The sequence below is a fragment of the Podarcis pityusensis genome, assembly GCF_964106645.2.
Source record: "Podarcis pityusensis genome assembly, chromosome: 17".
NCBI lineage: Eukaryota > Metazoa > Chordata > Lepidosauria > Squamata > Lacertidae > Podarcis > Podarcis pityusensis.
In genome coordinates, this window is record NC_138042.1 from 19,365,275 (window position 1) to 19,391,274 (window position 26,000).

The 26,000-nt window shown below is 44.5% G+C and overlaps 2 long non-coding RNA genes across 10 annotated transcripts in view; one reads left to right on the forward strand and one right to left on the reverse strand.

The window, feature by feature from the left end:
• LOC308466796 overlaps positions 1 to 26,000 on the forward strand; it is a 37,479-nt gene that overhangs the window by 7,256 nt on the left and 4,223 nt on the right. For 3 of the 9 annotated variants that reach the window (XR_013980939.1, XR_013980940.1, XR_013980941.1), the window contains exons 2-9: positions 5,829 to 5,993; positions 7,175 to 7,756; positions 9,662 to 9,748; positions 14,692 to 14,844; positions 16,630 to 16,799; positions 20,194 to 20,249; positions 20,359 to 20,556; positions 25,600 to 25,726. This is a non-coding gene — a long non-coding RNA (uncharacterized lncRNA). Of the gene's footprint in view, positions 1 to 5,828; positions 5,994 to 7,174; positions 7,757 to 9,661; positions 9,749 to 13,904; positions 14,035 to 14,691; positions 14,845 to 16,629; positions 16,800 to 20,193; positions 20,250 to 20,358; positions 20,557 to 24,277; positions 24,451 to 25,599; positions 25,727 to 26,000 lie in introns of those variants that run through there. The other 6 variants (XR_013980942.1, XR_013980943.1, XR_013980944.1 and 3 more) reach the window with 6 other exon arrangements.
• Positions 8,688 to 13,929, reverse strand: LOC308466807. The gene is made up of 2 exons (XR_013980963.1): positions 13,799 to 13,929; positions 8,688 to 10,147 (listed from the first exon to the last, which is right to left on the reverse strand). It is a non-coding gene; the product is annotated as an uncharacterized lncRNA (long non-coding RNA).

A 26,000-nucleotide genomic window follows, 5' to 3' on the forward strand; every position in this document is an offset into this window, starting at 1 on the left:
GCGTATGTAACCTGAAGTGTATGTAACCCGAGGTACCACTGTATTATTATTATTATTATTATTATTATTATTATTATTATTAGTTGGAAGCCTCCCAGAGTGGCTGGGGCAACCCAGTCAGATGGGTGGGGTAATAATAATAATAATAATAATAATAATAATAATAATAATAGAATAGAATAGGATGTCCCTATTTTCTTCAAAGAAATGTTGGAGGCTATAATCCTGTATAATATATATGTTGTTGTTGTTGTTGTTGTTTAGTCGTTTAGTCGTGTCCGACTCTTCGTGACCCCATGGACCAGAGCACGCCAGGCACTTCTGTCCTGCACTGCCTCCCGCAGTTTGGTCAAACTCATGCCGGTAGCTTCAAGAACACCATCCAACCATCTCACTCTCTGTCGTCCCCTTCTCCTTGCGCCCTCTATCTTTCCCAACATCAGGGTCTTTTCCAGGGAGTCTTCTCTTCTCATGAGGTGGCCAAAGTATTGGAGCCTCAGCTTCAGGATCTGTCCTTCCAGTGAGCACTCAGGGCTGATTTCCTTCAGAATGGAGAGGTTTGATCTTCTTGCAGTCCATGGGACTCTCAAGAGTCTCCTCCAGCACCATAATTCAAAAGCATCAATTCTTCGGCGATCAGCCTTCTTTATGGTCCAGCTCTCACTTCCATACATCACTACTGGGAAAACCATGGCTTTTACTATACGGACCTTTGTTGGCAAGGTGATGTCTCTGCTTTTTAAGATGTTGTCTAGGTTTGCCATCGCCTTTCTCCCAAGGAGCAGGCGTCTTTTAATTTCGTGACTGCTGTCACCATCCGCAGTGATCATGGAGCCCAAGAAAGTAAAATCTCTCACTGCCTCCATTTCTTCCCCTTCTATTTGCCAGGAGGTGATGGGCCCAGTGGCCATGATCTTCGTTTTTTTGATGTTGAGCTTCAGACCATATTTTGCGCTCTCCTCTTTCACCCTCATTAAAAGGTTCTTTAATTCCTCTTCACTTTCTGCCATCAAGGTTGTGTCATCTGCATATCTGAGGTTGTTGATATTTCTTCCAGCAATCTTAATTCCGGCTTGGGATTCATCCAGCCCAGCCTTTCGCATGATGAATTCTGCATATAAGTTAAATAAGCAGGGAGACAATATACAGCCTTGCCGTACTCCTTTCCCAATTTTGAACCAATCAGTTGTTCCATATCCAGTTCTAACTGTAGCTTCTTGTCCCACGTAGAGATTTCTCAGGAGACAGATGAGGTGATCAGGCACTCCCATTTCTTTAAGAACTTGCCATAGTTTGCTGTGGTCGACACAGTCAAAGGCTTTTGCATAGTCAATGAAGCAGAAGTAGATGTGTTTCTGGAACTCTCTAGCTTTCTCCATAATCCAGCGCATGTTTGCAATTTGGTCTCTGGTTCCTCTGCCTCTTCTAAATCCAGCTTGCACTTCTGGGAGTTCTCGGTCCACATACTGCTTGAGCCTTCCTTGTAGAATTTTAAGCATAACCTTGCTAGCATGTGAAATGAGTGAAATTGTGCGGTAGTTGGAGCATTCTTTGGCACTGCCTTTCTTTGGGATTGGGATGTAGACTGATCTTCTCCAATCCTCTGGCCACTGCTGAGTTTTCCAAACTTGCTGGCATATTGAGTGTAGCACCTTAACAGCATCATCTTTTAAAATTTTAAACAGTTCAGCTGGAATACCATCACTTCCACTGGCCTTGTTATTTGCAGTGCTTTCTAAGGCCCATTTGACTTCACTCTCCAGGATGTCTGGCTCAAGGTCAGCAACCCCACTACCTGGGGTGTACGAGACATCCATATCTTTCTGGTATAATTCCTCTGTGTATTCTTGACACCTCTTCTTGATGTCTTCTGCTTCAGTTAGGTCTTTACCACTTTTGCCCTTTATTATGGTAATCTTTGTACGAAATGTTCCTTTCATATTTCCGATTTTCTTGAACAGATCTCTGGTTCTTCCCATTCTGTTGTTTTCCTCTATTTCTTTGCATTGCTCGTTTAAGAAGGCCTTCTTGTCTCTCCTTGCTATTCTTTGGAAATCTGCATTCAATTTCCTGTATCTTTCACTATCTCCCTCGCATTTTGCTTGCCTTCTCTCCCCCGCTATTTGTAAGGCCTCGTTGGACAGCCACTTTGCTTTCTTGCATTTCTTTTCCATTGGGATGGTTTTAGTTGCTGCCTCCTGTATAATGTTGCGAGCCTCCACCCATAGTTCTTCAGGCACTCTGTCCAGCAAATCTAAATCCTTAAACCTGTTCCTCACTTCCACTGTGTATTCATAAGGGATTTGATTTAGATTGTATCTTACCGGCCCAGTGGTTTTTCCTACTTTCTTCAGTTTAAGCTTGAATTTTGCTATAAGAAGCTGATGATCTGAGCCACAGTCAGCTCCAGGTCTTGTTTTTGCTGACTGTATAGAGCTTCTCCATCTTTGGCTGCAGAGAATATAATCAATCTGATTTCGATGTTGCCCATCTGGTGATGTCCATGTGTAGAGTCGTCTCTTGTGTTGTTGGAAAAGCGTGTTTGTGATGACCAGCTTGTTCTCTTGACAGAACTCTATTAGCCTTTGCCCTGCTTCATTTTGATCTCCAAGGCCAAACTTGCCAGTTGTTCCTTTTATCTCTTGATTCCCTACTTTAGCATTCCAATCCCCTATAATGAGAAGAACATCCTTCTTTGGTGTCACTTCTATAAGTTCTTGTAAGTCTTCATAGAATTGGTCAATTTCAGTTTCTTCAGCACCAGTAGTTGGTGCATAAACTTGGATTACTGTGATGTTAAAAGGTCTGCCTTGGATTCGTATCGAGATCATTCTATCATTTTTGAGACTGCATCCCAGTACAGCTTTCACCACTCTTTTGTTGACTATGAGGGCCACTCCATTTCTTTTACGGATTTCTTGCCCACAGTAGTAGATATGATAGTCATCCGAACTGAATTCGCCCATTCCCGTCCATTTTAGCTCACTGATGCCCAGGATGTCAATATTTATTCTTGCCATCTCATTTTTGACCACATCCAACTTACCCAGGTTCATGGTTCTTACATTCCAGGTTCCTATGCAATATTTTTCTTTACAGCATTGGACTTTCCTTTCGCTTCCATGCATATCCACAACTGAGCGTCCTTTCGGCTTTGGCCCAGCCGCTTCATCAGCTCTGGATCTACTTGTACTTGTCCTCCGCTCTTCCCCAGTAGCATGTTGGACACCTTCCGACCTGAGGGGCTCATCTTCCAGCGTCATAACTTTTATATGCCTGTTGTCTTTGTCCATGGAGTTTTCTTGGCAGGGATACTGGAGTGGCTTGCCGGTTCCTACTCCAGGTGGATCACGTTTGGTCAAAACTCTCCACTATGACCTGTTCATCTTGGGTGCCCTGCTCGGCATAGTTCATAGCTTCTCTGAGTTCTTCAAGCCCCTTCGCCACGGCAAGGCAGTGATCCATGAAGGGGGTATAATATATATATAACATGTTAAAAGTATCTTTAGAGCACAAAGAATCCTGGAAACTGTAGTTTGTTCAGAGTGCTGGGAATTTTAGCTCTGTGAAGGGTGAGCTACAGTTCCCAGGATTATTATTTTTTGGGGGGGGGTCTGGGGGTTCTTGAAACGTTTGGTGTGTATACAGAGGTCCATTGAGCATCTGAACTGGGCCTAAGTAAGTTCTTTTCGCCCCCAAAAGTCACTGGTTTTCTTTACAGCCATGCTTGCGACCAAAACATTCAGAATTCAGCACTAGGTCTGTTTGCAATTTCATTTCAAGCCAAAATGGCAGGCTTTGAGGCAGAGGTGGAGCGAACAATGGAGGAGGAAGTTTGGAAGAAACGCAGAAAAATATGAAAAGGCAGAAGAATAAATACATTTAAGATCTCTGTGCCCAAAGAAGCGAAAAGTTTTCCATACACATTTTCGCGAAATAACGTAGGATCTGGCTTTGCAGGCTTACAGCTGGCCTGTATTTAAACGATTAAGGAAAAAGCCGCTGATTAACCTTTCTTGGCTCAGAAGCTGACATACAAGCATATTTGTTACTTGTTTGAAAATGATCTAAAGTCCTGGCTCCGTGCAGAAGAAGCGCTACGGGGCGTGAGGCTAAGTTGGGGTCATGTGGAGTTACTGTTCCTCTTAGCACCGTAAGCAAAAACCGTGGCTGTGCATTCATCAGCGGAGAACGCTACTTAAGAGGGTTAGTCCAGGGGAAACCAGCCAATCTCTTAATGGAGTTGTGAGGGAAAGAAAAGTAGATACACTTTTTATGTAGATATTGATTTGCTAAAAGCAAGAGATACCCAGGTCCCTCCTCTGAATGCATAAAAACCACCTATATTTCCAGACCCTCCAAGGATCCCTGTTTTCCAGAGACAGTCCCGGATTTACAAAAGCCATCCAGGTCTCTTGATTTGATCCCAGAATGTCCTGCTTATCCTTAGGACATCCCTATTTTCATTGGAAACGTTGGAGGTTATGAAGTTATGTGACCCCTGAGCCAAGGAGATAAATAACTACAGTGGTACCTCGGGTTAAGTACTTTATTCGTTCCAGAGGTCCGTTCTTAACCTGAAACTGTTCTTAACCTGAAGCACCACTTTAGCTAATGGGGCCTCCCGCTGCCGCTGCACCGCTGGAGCACGATTTCTGTTCTCATCCTGAAGCAAAGTTCTTAACCTGAAGCACTATTTCTGGGTTAGCAGAGTCTGTAACCTGAAGCATACGTAACCTGAGGTACCACTGTATACAGCCTTTAGAAGACATCCCCTGCAAAGGGGAAGTTTTTGATGTTTAATGTTTATGGTGTTTTTGTATCTGTTGGAAACCACACAACAACAACAAGAACAATTTCCCAACAAGTTGTTGTTGTTGTTGTTTAGGATACCCCTATATTCACTTCAGGGATGCGGGTGGCGCTGTGGGTTAAAGTACAGAGCCTAGGACTTGCTGATCAGAAGGTCGGCGGTTCGAATTCCCGCGATGGGGTGAGCTCCCGTTGTTCGGTCCCAGCTCCTGCCAACCTAGCAGTTCAAAAGCACCTCAAAGTGCAAGTAGATAAATAGGTACCACTCCAGCGGGAAGGTAAACGGCATTTCCGTGCGCTGCTCTGGTTCGCCAGAAGCGGCTTAGTTATGCTGGCCACATGACCCGGAAGCTGTACGCCGGCTCCCTCGGCCAATAAAGCGAGATGAGCGCCACAACCCCAGAGTTGGCCACGACTGGACCTAATGGTTAGGGGTCCCTTTACCTTTTTATATTCACTTCATTATTATTTAAGATGCCCCTCTTTCTCCCCCTCTCAGTGGGAGAAGGATCCCAGTCCCTATACAGTGGTACCTTGGTTGTCGAACGGCTTGGCTCCTGAACAAATCAGCTCCTGAATGCCGCAAACCCGGGCGTCTAAGTGTTCCAGTTTGTGAACGTTTTTCAGAAGCTGAATGTCCGCCGCTGCTTCCGATTGAGGGCAGGAAGCTCCTGCAGGCAATTGGAAGCTGTGCCTTGGTTTTCAAACCGTTTCGGGAGTTGAACGGACTCCCGGAATGGATTAAGTTAGACAACCAAGGTCCCACTGTATCGTTCTTCCGGTGGCTGGGTATCACGTGAGAGGCACCCCAGTTTTTGAACGGCAAACAGCTGAAAGGGAGAGAATTGGACACCTTCTTCTCCTTGCTGTTGTGTCAGTCAAATTTGCAGCTTCCTTGCAAATTCAGGGGTGGGGGGAAGCTGTGAAGAGGCTGATAATGTAGCTCCTTGTAGCTCCTCTAGCCCGGCTCCTAGTTCCTGTTATAGTTATAGTTGTACTTATTGTTATTTCCTCAGGAGGTTAATAAAGGAACAACTCCCCCTGGCCTAAAAAGGTGATGATGCACACGGAGCCAAATGATTTGCTGCCTGTCTGAAATGCAGCAGCTGTCCAAAGCTGATCGACTCATCCTTCTCCAGCAGGTGCAGTCGCAGCTGGTAGAAATGGCAAGATATTCTTGGGTAAGGAAGCTCAGACACTTTGGAATAAGCTGTTCTTTCTTCCTCTGTGGGTTATGCAGTGATCCAAGAATTTGCGCCTATTGAACAATTCTGTTCAAAATGATGTAGCATCAGGGAGGACTCCCCCCCCCCCCATCAAATACACTTTGGAAGCAATTGGAAAGGACCTTTTGAAAACGAGCTAGCAAGGCTTTTTCTTGCTCTTTTGAACAGTTCATTGCTATGCATGTTTATTTGGACAAGAAACCCTCTGTGGGTATGTACTAGCAAATTATTATTATTATTATTATTATTTATTTATTTATACCCCGCCCATCTGGCTGAGTCTCCCCAGCCACTCTGGGCGGCTTCCAATCAAGTATTAAAACATGCAGAGGGTTAAAGCTTTAAATGCACTGTGTTTTCCACTTCCAGGAAAAGAATTCCCAGCAGTTTGGAAACTTTCCAGCTCGACTCTCACCTGAGTATTTCAGACAGCTGTAGTAGGGATCCCCAATTCTCTGGGAAGATAATTCACTGTTTCTTAACTTTTAAAAACCATTCCCCTTCTTCGCCCAATCCCAGCCCCCAAACACAACCCCTTTCCCCTGTTATTCCCCCAAAGCCCAGCCGTAGCCATCTGTTTGGCAAATGAATGCACCTGAAAGGATATTACATAAGCACCTAGTTTGTTGCTAATCCTAGATTTTAAATTTCTTTTACAAGTGCCTTAAAATTACAAATTGTGTTTAAATAGGATTAGACCGGGGAGGGGTGGCTGGGTAAATGAAGGAATACAGTTCTTTCCAAACACACTGTCATTGTATATTCATGAATGTAGCCCAAGTCATTGCATTTTTTAAACTTTTAAGTCCGGTTGATTCAATATCTTGGTGGAGGAGTTACCGCAAGAGATGGACATTCAGGGAGTGCAACCCTGAATCTCTCCTTCTTGGTGTTGCATACCATCAACCATGGTATCCTTCTGGACCATCTCACAGGAGCATAAGAAGATACTTTGACAGATTTTGTCATTCCTGGGAGGCAGGTCCCAGATAGTGGTTCTCCTCCAGGGCGATCGACTTATGAGGTGCTGCAGGGTTCCATATTGTCCCCGTATGCTTTTCAGTCACTCTGCTGTCCAGAGGTTTGGGCATCAGTAGACTGATGGCACTCATCTCTCTATCTCCCCTTTTCGCCAGAGCCTAAGGATGCATTAAAGCTATAGTTAAAGCTATGGTTTCCCCAGTAGTGATGTATGGAAGTGAGAGCTGGACCACAAAGAAGGCTGATCGCCGAAGAATTGATGCTTCTGAGTTATGGTGTTGGAGGAGACTCTTGAGAGTCCCATGGACTGCAAGAAGATCAAACCTATCCATTCTGAGGGAAATCAGCCCTGAGTGCTCACTGGAAGGACAGATCCTGAAGCTGAGGCTCCAAGACTTTGGCCACTTCATGAGAAGAGAAGACTCCCTGGAAAAGACCCTGATGTTGGGAAAGATGGAGGGCACAAGGAGAAGGGGACGACAGAGGACGAGATGGTTGGACAGTGTTCTTGAAGCTACCAGCATGAGTTTGACCAAACTGCGGGAGGCAGTGGAAGACAGAAATGCCTGGCGTGCTCTGGTCCATGGGGTCACGAAGAGTCGGACACGACGAAATGACTAAACAACAACAAGGATGCATTGGGAACCATAAACTAACTACCTATCAGCTGCGAGTGACTGGATGTGGGAAAACATAGGAAGTGAATCTGGACTGAAAAAGGACTGCTGGATCATCAGGTAACCAGTTCTTCTGGCAATAGGTGTTCAGCTTGTTTTAGACGTGGTTAGATCCGCAGACTTGGGCTACAGATGTGGGTGCCCAGCGTGCATTTTGGGGCCTCTTCCTCTGCCACAAGGCCTCTGTTGGTGTCCGCTACCTTCTGCTGATGGCGTTCTAACCTGTTTATTTACTTTCATTTGGTTTTTCCATGTGTCTGTTTGCAACATTTATTGTTTGCTTCTGTTACTTCTTTGAACAAAACCATTTAAAATTTAAAACATGCAAATAATAGGATTGTAAGGTAAAGGTAAAGGTAAAGGTAAAGGTAAAGGTACCCCTGGCCGTACGGGCCAGTCTTGACAGACTCTAGCATTGTGCGCTCATCTCACTCTAGAGGCCGGGAGCCAGCGCTGTCCGCAGACACTTCCGGGTCACGTGGCCAGCGTGACGAAGCTGCTCTGGCGAACCGGCACCAGAGCAACACACGGAAACGCCGTTTACCTTCCCGCTATAAAGCGGTACCTATTTATCTACTTGCACTTAAGGGTGCTTTCGAACTGCTAGGTGGGCAGGAGCTGGGACCGAAGACGGGAGCTCACCCCGCTGTGGGGATTCGAACCGCCGACCATGCGATCGGCAAGTCCTAGGTGCTGAGGTTTTACCCACAGCGCCACCCTGGATTGAATAGGATTGTAGCCTTACTGCAAATCCCGGAGGAGGTAAACACTCAGGCCCATCACCAATAGCCTAATTTTTCATCTAGTGGAAAGCAAGAAACAAACTTCTGCCCTGGCCAGTGTGAGGCGATAGGGCCTGGGATGTGAATCTGCCACTCTGCTCTACACCAATTTCCTTGAGAATTGACTTTTCAGTGATTAATTTTTTTAATTTGTCACTATGCAAGTAACTGGTGTGCATATATAACAACAAAGTAAGGACTCAGCTACATTAGTGAAGAAACAGCAATTTTAATGCACTATAAACATTCAACATCAGATGGCGCAAGAGAACAGGAATTTTAAAATGTGTGATTTTTCATAGAGATTTTTTTCTTTTGTTAAACCGATCAAATTTCTGACTTATTTATGGCAGGTTTTTCCCCTGTGTCTAGATCCACCCTAAGTTAGCAATCAATAGTAAAACAACAGCCATTTCGAAAACCAGCAGGCCATGCTGAGTGCAGTGATAAAAAACTTTTCACAAAGAGGCAGAGCTACCTGCCTCCCAAATGACAGCAGGGAGCAGGACTTTACGGATTTCTTTCAGCAGAGAGTCCTAGTATACCCGGGCCTGCTACCGAGAAGGACCTGTTTTATGTGGATGCTAATCGGGCCTCTCCATAAGAATCTGGAGCAGGCCCTCACCAGATGTTTCTCAGATGTGGGGAAGGCAGAGGGGAGAGGGGTTTGCCACAGAGCATACACTGAACAGTAGCCAACCCTGGCTCAGTGTTAAATGACTGTGTATGTTAGATATGTTCCCAAATACCTGGACTGTCACATTCACACATTTAGGTGTATACCTAAAAACACAGCACGTGCAGAGGCTTAGGATCAAACGGCGTATCACGGCACATTTCCTCAGAAATCATTATGCTCCTTCCCTCATCCCGGCAGTTCTCTGGCCTTCACCTAGCTTCACGAAGCTGAAATAGATATAAATACATATGAACAGTGTGGCCCCAGCAGCAAGAAGCAAAAAGGCAGCTTCCAGAAAGCTTGGTTTAGACAGATCGGCAGATACTGTTCTGTAGTGAAGACCATCTCCAGACGCCATCCATTCTGGAGCAGAGTTGAGTGCAGTCTCATTTTGCAGCACTTTTTCGAAGAGCTGGTCTGGAGTTTGTGCCTTCCTTAAGAAGGGCGAGTGGCAGGACTCCTGAGGTTTTGTGAATTCACTTAGGAATGGGTTGTCTTTTGCAGGGTCCTTAGAAGGAGGAGGCAGGAGAGGTGTTTCCAAGTTAGGGCTGGGAAGAGCGGGGCGAGTGAGGCGATCTCCAGAACAGCAAGGTACAGAAGGACATTTTTCTGGGTGCTTTTTGGAATGCGAGGAAGCATGTTCTCTTCTGCGGTGCTTTTTGGTGGGTGAAGAATCTCCTTTTGCGTGCCTTGGGGACGAGAGGTCTTCAGGGCGCCTTTTGAACTTTCTTGAGTGAAAAACAGAATGGAAAGGTTTCTTACAGCAAGGACATTCGGCCTTGGTTTCCAACAAGTCCTGTGTACAAGAAAAGCAGAAGCTATGTAAACAAGGGTTTACATATAGCATATTGCCAAAAGTTCGGAAACAGAGAGGGCACGTGGAATATTGAGACGCATCAGGCGCCCTTATTGTCTGGTGCAAATCCTTTGTGCCAGCTTTGGGCGAAGGGCTTTTGGCCTCTGTGATCTCCTCATTTAGTGACATTGGATCTGTAAGTGAGAAGAGGAACATTTTAGCATCCGCAGTGCTATTAAGAAGGTACAGAACAAGGGTGGGGAAACTGTGGCCCTCTGGTATGTTACTGCGTTGCAATTCCTGTTATTTCTGGACTTTAGCAATGCTGGCTGGGGCGGACGGAAGAAGGGATCCAACATGGAGGGTCACAGGCTCCCTTCACGTGGTATTGAGCAATTTGGCATGTAACCTTTACAGTGACCTGCTGAACAACATCAGTATTCCCAACTGAGGACCTGAAACTTAAAGATACAGTCATACCTCGGGTTGAATGTGCTTCAGCTTGAGTGCTTTCGGGTTGCGCTCCGCGGCAACCCAGAAGTAACAGAGCGCGTTACTTCTGGGTTTTGCCGCTTACGCATGCGCAGATGCTCAAAATGATGTTGCGCGCATGCACGGAAGCGGCAAAATGCGACCCGCGCATGCGCAGACGCGCCGTCGCATCTTACGTTCTATCCAAGATGCAAATGGGGCTCCCGGAACGGATCCCGTTCACATCCTGAGGTACCGCTGTAGTGGCTTGTTGAAGGGTGAGGCAAAATTTGAATCCAAAGCTTCCTGGTACATATTATTATTATTATTATTATTATTATTATTATTTATTAATTTCAGTTATTTTAAATGATAAAAAGTCTCAAACCGGTTTGACAAAAGTAAAGTGCAACAAACCAAAACAGTCTAAACTCAGAAAATTTTAAAACAGTGATAATACAGAAATAGCGTGGTACCTCTAGTTACGAACTTAATTCATTCCGGAGGTCCGTTCTTAACCTGAAACTTTCCTTAACTAGAGGCGTGCTTTTGCTAGTGGGGCCTCTTGCTGCTGCTGCGCCACCGGCACATGATTTTCGTTCTCACCCTGGGGCAAAGTTCTCAACTCGAGGTAACTCTTCCAGGTTAGCGGAGTTTGTAACTTGAAGCATTTGTAAACTGAGGCATTTGTAACCCAAGGTACCACTGTATACAAATGCTCACCCAGCAACATAACAATAAGGGCCAAGTCTTACCCACACCACTAAAAGGCAAGCGCCACCATAGGCATCATTTATTAACCAATGGCCTGGATTAGTCTGGTGCCTAAAACTGACAAAGGTATCACCAGGTGTGTCTCCCTGAGAGAACATCCCACAAATTGGGGAGCACCAATGATAAGGCTTGTTCTCAGGTACTCACCCTTCATACCACTCTTGGACTAGACTCAAATCTCAATCTCTTAGAGGCTGCGCTACACTATTGCCACCCAACAGCAGACCCTCCAACAATTCTCTGATGAAAATAGGGACGCCCCATTCCACAGTGATAATTTTACTATTTATACCCCAGACGTCTTACTGGGTTGCCCCAGCCACTCTGGGAAGCCTCCAACATATATAAAAAACACTATAAAACATTAAACATTAAATAAACTTCCCTATACAGGATTGCCTTCAAACAGCTTGGGGGTTGGATAACTCCATACCCTCCAACTTTTCTCCAAGGAAAACAGGGACGTCCTAAGGAACATCGGGACATTCCAGGATCAAATCAGAAACTGGGACGGCTTCCTTAAATCAAGGACATCCCTGGAAAATAGGGAAACTTGGAGGGTCTGCAATAGCACCCAGACAGAAATTCAGGACAAATGTAAACTTTTGTATAGGCAAAGCTTCTAAGGCCTTATTTAGCTTTATATGTTAATAGCAGCCTTCTGGAATTCGAGGAAAGCAAAAACTCATTGTAGTTTTGAAAGGTTCTGTCTGCCATCTTGATTCAAAATGCCATCTGATTGTATCCAAATATAGATGAAAAACAGCTCCTTGATCTCAGGAACCATCGAGCAAGATTTGGTTACAGTATCTTAAGAGCTGTCTGAACGCATAGAGAACAAACAGCTTTCCAAAATGTACAGTAGGTTTGGTATTTAGTTGCTAACCATTACCATTGCAATTAAACAATTGCATGAATTAAACAATTCCTCCTCATGAGGCCGGAGGAACATCTCCTGGCTGTGAGTCGTGGAGGTCGCTCCCCGCAAGGCCCTTTCCACCTGGCGTAGAGGGTGAGGCCCACACTCACCAGCCCCACTGAAGAGGCTCCTCATGAGGCTGGAGGAACATTGCCTGGCTATTGTTTTATTGTTTTATTGATTTAATATGCTCTAAACCACTTTGAGCTTTTTATTAAAAATATAAAGCGATATAAAAGTAATGGTAAAGGGACCCCTGACTGTTAGGTCCAGTTGTGGCTGACTCTGGGGTTGCAGCGCTCATCTCACTTTATTGGCCGAGAGAGCCGGCGTACAGCTTCTGGGTCATGTGGCCAGCATGACTAAGCCGCTTCTGCCGAACCAGAGCAGTGCACAGAAACGCCGTTTACCTTCCCGCCAGAGCGGTACCTATTTATCTACTTGCACTTTGACGTGCTTTTGAACTGCTAGGTTGGCAGGAGCTGGGACTGAGCAACAGGAGCTCACCCCATCACAGGGATTCGAACCACCGACCTTCTGATCGGCAAGTCCTAAGCTCTGTGGTTTAACCCACAGCGCCACCCGCATCCCATAAAGCAGTATATAATTTTTAAAAAATAAATATCAATAAATATCTTAAGAGCTGTCCAAATGCATAGAAAACAGACAACTTTCCAAAATGTACAATAGGTTTAGTACTTAGTTGCTAACCATTACCATTGCAATCAAACAACTTATCACATGTTCATGCATCCCAACTTAGTCTTCCGTCCTCCCTTCCCCTCCCCTTCAACACAACCCTTGAAATTTCAAACCCACCCTAAAAGGTTCAGTTAAAACCTACGTATTTGTTATTGAATCTGTTACACATTCAGGCCTCTACATATGCACAGCAAAGAAAGAAATCAGGAAAATTTGAATGAGAGGAAAAAAGCAGGGGGAGAAAGCAAGGAAAGCTGGGAAGAGAGAAAGCACCAAATGATTTTCAACAAAAACCTTTTCATTCTGCATATACCCCATAAGTCTTCTTTATTCTTCTCTTACATACAGTGGTACCTCAGGTTACATACGCTTCAGGTTACATAAGGTTCAGGTTACAGACTCCGCTAACCCAGAAATAGTGCTTCAGGTTAAGAACTTTGCTTCAGGATGAGAACAGAAATCGTGCTCCGGCAGCGCGGCAGCAGCAGGAGGCCCCATTAGCTAAAGTGGTGCTTCAGGTTAAGAACAGTTTCAGGTTAAGTACGGACCTCCGGAACGAATTAAGTACTTAACCTGAGGTACCACTGTACTTCGATTTTTATGTCACTGAAGTCTCATGAGATAAGCCAAGACAGTTTCATTAAGATCCAAACAAATTTATCGGGGAGTGGAATGGGGAAGGGGGAAAGTCATAAACCCTTAAGTCCCCAATGAATGATTTGAAAGCCCCATGATGGGTCCAGGAGATCCAAAAGAATTTTGACCAAACAGGTGAAAATTTCCTTGCGGGTGGACAATGAGGGGACAAGGTGTTCAGGCCTACCTGAAAATAGCAAGGATTTTTCAAGGTGTTACATTAGAAACCTGGGCCTTACATGGAATAATATGTTCTTTAATTTTTAAAAAAAATAAGCAATTACAATATACACAATAATTTCTGCTACATTGGGGGACTTCTGGCTGGGAAGGACAAACGTACATCTTAATGGCGAAGTGAGTTGCTCAGTGAGTCTCTCAGGAGATGCACAAGAGATGATGGAGGAGGAGCGATGCTCTTCAAGGTTCCAAGACGGTTAGAGTTTGTGAAAGCTCCAACTGTCACTCCCAGTCCCGGCAAGCGTCCCTATTTTCCAGGGATGTCCCTGATTTAGAGAAGCTGTTTCCTGGATTCTGAATGTCCCTCTTTCCGTATTTTCATTGGAGAAATGTTGGAGGGTATGGAGTTATCTGGCATGGGACGCGGGTGGCGCTGTGGGTAAAACCTCAGTGCCTAGGGCTTGCCAATCGCATGGTCGGCGGTTCGAATCCCCGCGGCAGGGTGAGCTCCCGTCTTTCGGTCCCAGCTCTTGCCCACCTAGCAGTTCGAAAGCACACTTAAGTGCAAGTAGATAAATAGGTACCGCTTTATAGCGGGAAGGTAAACGGCGTTTCCGTGTGCTGCGCTGGTGCTGGCTCGCCAGAGCAGCTTCGTCACGCTGGCCACGTGACCCGGAAGTGTCTCCGGACAGCGCTGGCCCCCGGCCTCTTAAGGGAGATGGGCGCACAACCCTAGAGTCGGACACGACTGGCCCGTACGGGCAGGGGTACCTTTACCTTTACCTTTATGGAGTTATCTGACCCCCGAGCCGCCTGAAGGCCATCCTGTATAGGGAAGTTTATTTAATGTTTAATGTTTTATTATGTTTCCAAATATGTTGGAAGCTGCCCAGAGTGGCTGGGGAAACCCAGTCCAAGTGTGTGGGGCATCAATAGTAAAATTATCGTTGTGGAATGGAACGTCCCTATTTTCACCGGAGAAATGTTGGAGGGCTCAGTGCTTTTCTTCAAAGAAGCCATCTCTCACTGCTTCTTGCTGGCTATCTCTTCTGACAGACCTTCGGGAGTAATGGCTTCCAAGCGAGGACAGCTATCAGAAGACAGCCTGGTCCTGATGTGGGCAGCATGGGAACTTTTTAAAGCAAAACAAACAAGATGGGCAGGCTTGGGGAATGGAAAACTCTGGCCCTTTCAATAAAGTTCAGTAAGGTAAGTTGGCAACCTTCTCCCAAAAATTCAGAAGAAATATATTTTTCTCTCCCAGTATATATATATATGGGGAAGCTGAGTATCATTTTGCTACCAAACAACCAAAGTTTGAGAGCTAAAAAATATCTGCACAGCTCTAAAAATTACATTTTTGGCTAATAGGTAAGAAAAGCCCTTCTCACTTTTATGAACGCAACCCTTATATAACCCAAAGGTTACGTTAGAATATTGTCCCAGTTACTTGAAAAAGTTGGGGAAATGACTTTCTTTTGAACCAGGAGCAGACTTTTTCTGGCACTATCAAATCAGATAGAAGTTTAGAATTGCTTATTATTATTATTATTATTATTAATACCCTGCCCATCTGGCTGGGCTTCCCCAGCCACTCTGGGCGGCTCCCAATAGAATATTAAAAACATGATAAAACATCAACCATTAAAAACATTTTAAAAATTGGGTTGCTGCACTTAAGAACTCACACAGCCCTATAAAAACATAATAGGAACTATAACGACGTACCTCTCAGCTTGTTGAAAGCATCAGTCAGATTAGGAAATGTTTGATTCAGGTATAAGATTTGACTAAGAGATCAAAAGAGACACATCTCTTAATTTTTTGGATTCTGTTAACATTTATGTAGATGCGGGAAATTTATTCCTCTGCCCCTCCCCCTCCTAAAGTATATTGAATTAATTAACATTATATCTCTGGCAATAGGCAAGACATTCAGCTCTGGAAAACAGCAACCATGGTGCTTCATTGGAAACATATTGGTGACTGGAGGAACACAAAACCAAATTCAATAGATCATTAAAAACAAACAGCCAAGGAAACAAATGCACATTAAAAGCTTACTTCCCCAGGCTAGAAATGCTGATCAGAAGTGTATCCAGTGCCAGATTTATGCATAAGCTAAACAAGCTATAGCTTAGGGCCCCACTCTCTTGGGGGCCCCAAAAAAACTTAAATGAAAAAGATCTGGATGTACATTTCCCAAATATAAGATAAAAAACAAATAAAATAAAACCTACATACAGCAACAATGTTTTGTATTGTGTAGGCTCCTATGATGTAAGTAATGGGCCCCGCCTGCTAGCCTGCTCCCTAAAATATCACTGGTTTGCTCATTTCTATATATAGGGTGCCTACATTCTGCATGGACTCGTTATTTTTTAATGTGCAAATGGCTTTAGATACCTATTAGGTCCATAAACTGAAGGGACGTGGGTGGTGCTGTGGTCTAAACCACAGAGCCTAGGGCTTGCCAATCAGAAGGTCGGCGGTTCGAATCCCTGTGATAGGGTGAGCTCCCGTTGCTCGGTCCCTGCTCCTGCCCGCATAGCAGTTTGAAAGCACGCCAAAGTGCAAGTAGATAAATAGGTTCCACTCCGGCGGGAAGGTAAACGGCGTTTCCGTGTGCTACTCTGGTTTGCCAGAAGCAGCTTAGTCCTGCTGGCCACTTGACCCGGAAGCTATCTGTGGACAAACGTCGGCTCCCTTGGCCAGTAGAGCAAGATGAGCACCACAACCCCAGAGTCGTCTGCAACTGGACCTAATGGTCAGGAGTCCCTTTACCTTTAGGTTCATAAATTACCATATAGCATATATTCAACACAAAAAACAGTGACAATTTGTTGTTGACAAAGGACAGCTGGGCATATAAAGGGCCCCATTACCTTCAGTAGCTTAGGGCTTCATCAAACCTAAATCCGGCCCTGAGTGTATCCCCACGCACATGTTCAGTTAAGACAAGGGAAGAAAAATGGGACTCTTCTGATTTTGCAGCTGCCGTACTGTGGGACTGAGGTAAGGAAGAGAAGCAGTGAAGATACAATGGGGTGGGCCTGTGCTTTTAAGACGGGCCTGCTTCTCCAAGACAACAATCCAATGCTGGCTAAATTCCACAAGGAGAGAGATCTTAATGGGCTTGAGTGAGCAGGAAATTAGACAGAAAGGTAATTTCAGAGCCTTTTTTAACACTTGGCAGAATGTCATGTGCCAAGGAACTGCACGCCTCCCTGTCTTTGACTTGGTTGTTTTTAGATGTTAAGAGAGCTTCCAGACTGTCCTCGGTTTTGGGTCGGATTCAGCCACATCCTGGCAAATTCAGGCTGCTCAGTTAAAGGTGATTTCTCTAAAGATTGGACTTTTCACGACAAGGAGATGCATACCGTAAAGAGTGAGGCAACACTTCTTCTTCTTCTTCTTCTTCTTCTTCTTCTTCTTCTTCTTCTTCTTCATTACCGTAATTTTGTATACCTATAACCACAGATCTCAGGGTGGTTCATAACACTTGCTTGACATGACGTCATCTAATCTTCCCACAAACAAATCAGGACGAATCCTTCTTAAATAGCCAGTGGCATGTCTTCTTTCTCCAAATTGGCATATATTATCTCTGCAAACAAACCAGGCTGTCAATTTAAGCTTTTGTGTTTCTCTCTCAAGTGATGTTTCTATATTTTGAAACGTTAACAATTCACAGGAAGTATTTTTTGAAATGCTTGCTGAAATGTTGGTGTGTTCAAGGGGGCGTTTCTGAATGAGAACCCGTAGTAATATTTCTGAAATGGCATCTTTTGTATTGTGGGGTTAGGAGTGAGATGTATATTTATGACTGATATTGATTTAAAAGTATAAACCGAACATGGGTTTTTTGAGGGGAGAGGTTGCCTTAATTTTGATCTAAGCTGGAGAAGAATTTGGGGAAGAAGAATCTGAGCTGTAGAAGAATTTTGGGGCTTGTAAAGCTCACTTTGATGTGGGCTTCACAATCTCCTGAAACTAGGGCTCTCCCCCCCCCCCCGGCTGGAACTCAGTTCTGGCACCTCTCAGGTGGGCGTCATTGCCATTATAAGAGAACAAAGGAGGCATCTGTGGTGGGTTCTGGCACCTCTTTTCCTAGAAAAATAGGAAATAACGATTCTCCAATGCTGAGAACTTTGTTGACAAAAGTGGCTGTCTGAGGACAAATATGTGTAGAACAAAGAAAAGGAGAAGGACTGAGGCAAAGGAGGAAACCAAGTACAGGAAGAATATGACTTAAGGAACCTTGAATTTGCTTTACAGAAAGGAATCTGTCCAGAGACCCAGAACCAATCTCTGCTAAGAGCTAGCCTAAACAAACACTAGATCACATGGTAAAAATGTTCTTGGTCTGAATGACTTCAGGACGTAGGTGGGGGAATCACATGGTTGAATGTATTCCTACATTACCAGCAAAATCCCTGCATGCTCCAGGGGGAAGAGATTTTCTTGCCTAAAAGAAAATCTCTCTAGCATTCTATGTGCAGGATTGTTTATTTATTCATATGCATTGAGGGTCCCCAAGTCATGTGGCCCACCACCTGCAGATCAAAGTGGGGCACTCTCAGTACAGCTACTGTTCTGGAATAGAAGATGCTCTTTTGCCCTGGTCTGTGGTACCCCATCCACTGGAATCACGAGCCTTCTGAAATCCCCTCGTGTGACCTTGCAGACAGTGGAACTGGGGAATGCATTTAGCCAGGATAACAAGGTGAAGGGAGGATAATGCAGTCCTTGCAAATTTCAACATGCAAATGAGGCCAGAGGGATGGGAAAGATTTGCGGAGCAGGTTGGATGCAGGGCAATGGTTTCTCTCTGTCTTTGTGGAGAAGCACTGCTTCGTAGCGACGTATCCTAGCAATGTCTGGTTAGTGCTAGGTATATGATTTAATTGACAACAGACAGAAATCTAATCCTGACCTCTTCCCACCCCCACTGCCCGCTTTTTTTAAAAAAAGGTTCTCTGCAGTGAAGGTCTGTGAGGGTCAAAGGAGAGTTAAGGGGGTGATGGGAGCGAAATGATAGGTGCCATATGGTTTTCAAATGTGAAACAGATTGGAGGTGAAACATCAGCATGAATGCCACATGCTAAGCCCCATTTGCATAGCAATTTGTTGACCACCACTGCAAGGCTCGTCGGGACCACGGACACTTTTCTGGCTTGCCACTACTTTGATGCATCGGAGAATGCGATATCACAACTCAGAATAAGAAAATTAAATATACACAATCAGTTGAAACTGGTGGTGCTGTCCCTTCTCTGGCATATTTTGTTGTTGTTTAGTTGTTTAGTCGTGTCCGACTCTTCGTGACCCCATGGACTAGAGCACTCCAGGTACTCCTGTCTTCCACTGCCTCCTGCAGTTTGGTCAAACTCATGCTGGTAGCTTCGAAAACACTGTCCAACCATCTCACCCTCTGTCGTCCCCTTCTCCTTGTGCCCTCCATCTTTCCCAACATCAGGGTCTTTTCCAGGGAGTCTTCTCTTCTCATGAGGTGGCCAAAGTATTGGAGCCTCAGCTTCAGGATCTGTCCTTCCGGTGAGCACTCAGGGCTGATTTCCTTCAGAATGGATAGGTTTGATCTTCTTGCAGTCCATGGGACTCTCAAGAGTCTCTTCCAGCACCATAATTCAAAAGCATCAATTCTTCAGCGATTAGCCTTCTTCATGGTCCAGCTCTCACTTCCATACATCACTACTGGGAAAACCATAGCTTTAACTATACGGACCTTTGTTGGCAAGGTGATGTCTCTGCTTTTTAAGATGCTGTCTAGGTTTGTTATTGCTTTTCTTCCAAGAAGCTGGCGTCTTTTAATTTCGTGACTGCTGTCACCATCTGCAGTGATCATGGAGCTCAAGAAAGTAAAACCTCTCACTGCCTCCATTTCTTCCCCTTCTATTTGCCAGGAGGTGATGGGACCATTGGCCATGATCTTAGTTTTTTTGATGTTGAGCTTCAGACCATATTTTGCGCTCTCCTCTTTCACCCTCATTAAGAGGTTCTTTAATTCCTCCCCACTTTCTGCCATCAGAGTTGTCTCATCTGCATATCTGAGGTTGTTGATCTTTCTTCCAGCAATCTTAATTCCAGCTTGGAATTCATCCAGTCCAGCCTTTCGCATGATGAATTCTGCATATGTTTAATAAGCAGGGAGACAATATACTTCACTATAAACATCGAAAACTGTTGGCTCTGCTTACAGTTCCCCACAAAATGCCCACTGTAGTTGTTGACCAAGGGAAAACCAGAAAAGAGAAAATAAAACCAATTAAGTCAGGGGTAAATGTTTTTAATAGGTTGATCCTCTGCATTGTAGCAAGCTGAACTGACACAAAGGAGGTTTATCCAGAACTCATTATGGGTGCTTATTCACGTTAATGAAGGATGGCCGAGAACTTAACATTTTATAGCACAAATGTAAGCATGTCTACTCAGAAGTAACATGGGATTTTCTACTAGGCGAGTGCATGTAGAATTGTGAGATTTGTAGTACGGAAGCCACCGATCGAAGAATGTGAAATGTGAACATTACATTTCTAGGGAGATTGAAGCCAGCAGAACTTAGACCGAGCAAAGAGCAACAGCCACAAAAACCTGTAGGTATTGCAGGCGGGATGGAGGTTGTAGCTCTCAAAACTCCTCTGGGACCAAGCCAACCTTTCATGACTGAAAAAGTGTCTGCTTGCCTGCTTTTTTTCTTTACAGGCTGGAGTAGCAACGAACAAAGGACTGGCCTGTTCCCAATCATGATAGAAGCCAGCCCTGGATGCATGAACCTTTTCAACTACTGTAGGAATACGAACCCCTGTCTCTCTTTTCCCCGTCCCCTAGATAAACATTTTATCCAGCAGTACCAATTATGCACCCCAGAAATGCTTCTTTCAAAGAAACGGCCATTGTTTGGTGAGTTTGCCTCCCTACCCAGATCTTTCCATTGCTCCCTTGTCCCTCGTTGCTTGTTATTCCCCCCCTTTCTCCCCCCCTTCCCCCCCTCTCTCGAAGCTTTGAAACATGTTGTTTCCAGATGTAGGCCCCAAGTGCCCTGTCAAGAGCTTCCTGTCCTGTTGAGTTCAGAGCAGATGGAATTACACAAGACTTGGCTGAAAGAATCCAATGCTCCATCTCCTTAATTAAACCCTGGGATTGTACAGAGGCTGCCCTATTCCTGCCAAGGACCCTCGCGCACCCCCACCCCGCAACGTAGTAAATGAGCGGCTCATTAAAACCATGACATCCCCGCTGACGAGGTGTTCGAAACAAACATTTTCCCCTCGACAAATATATGGCCGACCTCCCCAATTAACTCTGCTGCCTTCTCAAAGCAGCCATTGAGGGCGGCTCACTGTTTGCACCCTTGCTCAGTCAATGGTGCTTTCTTGTATGGCAGGACCCTAAATTAGAGACCCTGAATAATAACAATAATAATAATAATAATAATAATAATAATAATAATAATAATTTATTACTTATACCTCGCCTGTCTGGCCGGGCCTCCCCAGCCACTCTGGGCAGCTCCCAACAGAATATTAAAAACACAATAAAACAACAAATGTTAAAAACTTCTGGAAACAGGGCTGCCTTCAGACGTCTTCTGAAAGTCAGGTAGTTGTTTATTTCCTTGACATCTGGTGGGAGGGCTGTGGAACCACTCGGGCGCCACTACTGAGAAGGCCCTCTGCCTGGTTCCCTGTAACTTCACTTCTTGCACTGAGGGAACCACCAGAAGGCCCTCGGTGATGGACCTCAGTGTCCGGGCTGAACGATCAGGGTGGAGACACTCCTTCAGGTATACTAGGCCGAGGCCGTTTAGGGCTTTAAAGATCAGCACCAAACGTACTGGGAGCCAATGTAGGTCTTTCAGGACCTGTGTTATATGGTCTCGGTGGCAACTCCCAATCACCAGTCTAGCTGTCGCATTCTGCATGAGTTGTAGTTTCTGGATCACCTTCAAAGGTAGCCCCACATAGAGCGCATTGCAGTAGTCCAAGCAGGAGATAACCAGGGCATGCACCACTCTGGTGAGACAGTCTGTGGGCAGGTAGGGTCTCAGCCTGCGTACCAGATGGAGTTGGTAGACAGCTGCCCTGGACACAGAATTGACCTATACCTCCATGGACAGCTACAGGTAGGTAGCCGCGTTGGTCTGCCATAGTCAAAACAAAAGAAAAAAATTGTGCATGCACATGAAAGCTCATACTAATAACAAACTTAGTTGGTCTCTAAGGTGCTGCTGGAAGGAATTTTTTTATTTTGTCCATGGACAGCTGTGAGTCCAAAATGACTCCCAGGCTGCGCACCTGGTCCTTCAGGGGCACCATTACCCCATTCATGACCAGGGAGTCCCACACATCTGCCCGCCCCCTGTCCCCCCCCAAAACAGTACTTCTGTCTTGTCAGGATTCAACCTAAATCTGTTGGCGCCATTTATCCTCCAACCACCTCCAGAATAATTGGAGGTTTGATAGGCCCTGCGTTGTGCCTTCTTCACAAGACAGCAATATCTCACTGGGTAACCAAAGTAGATTCGGACAGCATTTCCCCCAGGGACGTTACTAGGTTCCTGCCTGGGGCACAAACGCATGTGGCGGAAAGGTGCCTAAAATTTGCACGTGCTGGTTTACATGTCTAGAGATACCTCTGGGAATGTAAGACTGTGTGTGACAGGAGTGATGCCAGCCACCCTATAAACAACATTTGGAAAAGCGTGTTAAGTTTTAAAAAGTGGGGGTGGGGTGGGGTGGGGGGAGAGACAGATGCAGATGACCTGGGCCCCTCTGAGCCATCGCCTAACAACACCCCTGATTTCTCATGCTAAATACCTTTTGGAGAGTTTTCTGCGGCCAAAATTAAGTATGTGTGTGTCGGTCAGAGCTCAAACCATATATAGTGTTACAAAAGTTGGGTACCTCCCAGTGCACTTAAAATTGGGTGGGTGGTGGTGGTCAGGAGAACCCCCAGAACTTTGGGGAGAATGGGGGGCTATCATTCTGTCTGGCTTCATAATCACTCTGGTATAAATTCAGAACCCATTTCAGGTGTGGGTGAAGGATCCCCAAACCCTCTACCCCAGAAAAGTGGGGTGCTTAAATTGCCCATAGACTATAATAGAGCAAAGCCACATCACTGGGATATTTTGGCGACTTAAACCCTCTGAGCTCTGGGAAATGGATGTGGGCAGTAAGGTCCTTTTTATATATATATATATAAGATATTTATTGAAATTTTCAAAGTGTTACAAACTAAAATAAAAACAGGAAAAAAATACAAAATAAAAATGATTAACAAAATGGAAAAACAAAAAACAAAAAAAACACAAAACCCCTTCCAACCATACAAATACAAATTCAAAAATAAGAAAAAGAGACAGAAAAAAAAACAAAAATACACCACCAACAATTAAGAACATTTAAAAACAAATTCATTATTCTCAAATCCTCAACTGTCATTACCTTCTTTCTTTGACCTCCTCCGCCTCCCTTTCTTTGTATCCTAGTTATTAATTATCCCAGCAAATCCTTTCCATATTTCATAATATTCTGTCATTACATTACCCTAAACTGTTTTAATCTTATCTTTCTATAAGAAAATAAACCTTAAAGCTTAAAACTTAAATCTTATCCTTACCAACTTCTCATAACCATAATATTCTTTCATAATTCTTTAAACATCTTTACTAAAGCCGAGTAATTTCATTCCAACATTTTTCTGACATTCATCAATTTTATAAAACAGTCCTAATGGTAGAAAAAAGAAATACAAACAGATCCAATCTTCATCCAACGTCCCTTCCTCCTGGTTCCGGGTTTTGTCAGTCCTTATTATCCCATCGATCTAGCCCATTAACCTGGCAACCTTATATCCGAGGTCCCTTCCGCAGCTCTTCTTCATATTTGTATCTGTATTTTCCCTTGTCTCCTGCTCGTGGTAACTCCAGCTTGGCAATATTTTTAACCCTTCTCGACAGATCAGCCCCTTTTCCATATTCAGCACTAAATTCCATATGGTATTTAAAGGCATGTTTCAAAAATCCTCCAAAATTAAGAGCCCCCACAATCCCAAACATCTCACGGCCCATTGCCAGATTTGAAAAGTCCAAACATCCCAGCATGGGGGGGGTCAATCCAGCCCCCCATTTCCAAGCCAAACCAAACTTTTTCTTTCCAAATCTGGCTTTTTCCAAGTTCATTTGTCAAATCCGAAAACCCATATTCCTGTTGGGCCTGTTCTGTCAGGACACACTCCTGATTTAATTCCTGGGTGGGCTCCACATATTTTCCCACTGTCTGTTCAAAATTTTCCACTGCCTGTTCAAAATTTCTAGTCGAGGTTGCCATCAAATTAATCTTCTCATGTAACTGTTCCAGTAGGGCATTTGTTTTATAGAAAGCACACAACAGAGCTTCTGAATACATTGTCCTGCAAGGTCAAATGCCTATTCCCACGATTGTAATCTGTAACAGCTGCCGGCTCCCTGGAGTTGGTTACAGTTTCACAGTCTCCCTCTAGGGGGAAAACTTCTATTTGTTCTTGCAACAAAGTTTCCCTTTTTGAGATACTTTGTCAATATTTGTCCCTTTAAAATGCGAAGGGAAACAGTGGAATCACTATGTTTCTCTTCTTTTAGCTATCTGTCAAAAACGTTTGTCTCTGGTCAATGAACTTCAAACGTCAGTCCTGACACCCCGCTCCAGGATCAGGACGGAGGAAAGTTGCTTTACTTTAAACTCACTTTAAACAGTCCGAAAAAGATCCCCCTTCTTCTCCTGCTGTCGAAGGGGGGTTCCACAATTTTAAATGATGAAATCCAATCCTTTAAAGGCGATTTTCTGAGCTCTAGTTTACGTTGTCTTTGCTTTATTCTGTCTACAAAAGAACGGAAGGCTGACTTCCTGTTTAGACCTTCCCGTTCAGTACCAAATTGAAATACTTTTTTAAAAATCCAATTCCTTTCTGCTCGCAAGTCTTTATTTAAGGTCAAGTTGTTCAAAGTTTAAGTACTCATGTGTGCTTATTTTAGAGTCCAAATTGTCCCAGGAAAAAGGCAGCACTCTCCGGCAACGGCTATGCGGCTTCGCTCCACGGAAATAGCAGTTGACTCACAGCACCGCGCCACTTCCCCCTCTTCACTTCGGAGCCCATTAGTGGGTTCCTTAGCGAGTTGGGGGGGTGCTAATGGTGCCCGCTGAGTCCCATGGTCACAGGCTTCATCCGCCTGTGATTTTTAAAAGGGTCCCCGCTTCGCCGTAGCGGAGAAGACCCGTTTCCCACGGAGCTAGTCCCTCCAGTTCAGAGGGAGTCCGCCATTGCCGATGGCGCCACCCCGGAAGTCCGGCAGTAAGGTCCTTTTTGCCCTGGCAGCCTGGTCCCCTATTGAAAGCAGCAGGTAGCAAAAATAACATGAAACGGATAAAATAAGCAGAAACAAATGAGTAATGAACTAAATGTGATTTTACCAAATGAGCAACTAAACCATTTCCCCCTTTGATATTGAAAATGAATGGAGCAACAAACACATGCTGAAGACCAGCTGGGAAGGGGGGAAAAGACTATTCCTCTGAGCCAGTTTCTCCCGGGATTTGCAGCTGTGCATGTGTGAGAATAGGTTGTCCGTTTGATTTTTAAATGTTTTGAGAGCTGCTTTTCAGCCCCTGTTAAAGGTCAGAAGGTGAAATAATAATTCACTAAATAAATAAATAGAGTGGGATTCACTTAAGGCGTTCCATCAGCGGAAGCCCTGTGCAAAGTTTTGTGCTTGCGCAACGAGGATTCCTGCTTTGGCAGTGTCCCTCAAATTGACTCGGTGGTGGTGGTCAAGAGAACCCCCAGAACAGCATATTGGGGGGATTGTGGGGGGGCAGCATTCTGTCTGGCAAGCTCCTTGCGCTGATGGAACTTAGCGTGACATTGAATTCCTTCCATAATCTCCACATTTCTGCCTTTTCATAGAAACCAGCTAAAACGTTTCCACAGCTTCTACAATATGTCCAGGCTTTGACTCAAATGCAGTTGTGAAGGAGAGGAAGTTTCTGATTTAGAGAGCAGCCATTGGGAATGTCTATCAATGCATGTCTTTGTGAGTGTAATATTATATAGAGGACTTTATCGAGAAGTCAAATGTGTTGCCTTTGAAAATGGCAATCAAGAACTGATCTCAGTGATCTAAGAAGAGATCCTTGGTTCTTTGTGTGTTGTGGCTGCTTCTAGTTTAATTAAGGGTTTTTCATTAGATATCTGAAGCTCTAGAATTTTTATTATAATACATTCTAAGTTTTTAAACTTTATTGTGTGTCGTTGAGCAGTTGTTTAATAAATATCATTGGGCAAATTGTATAAGCCTGTTCCTTGCC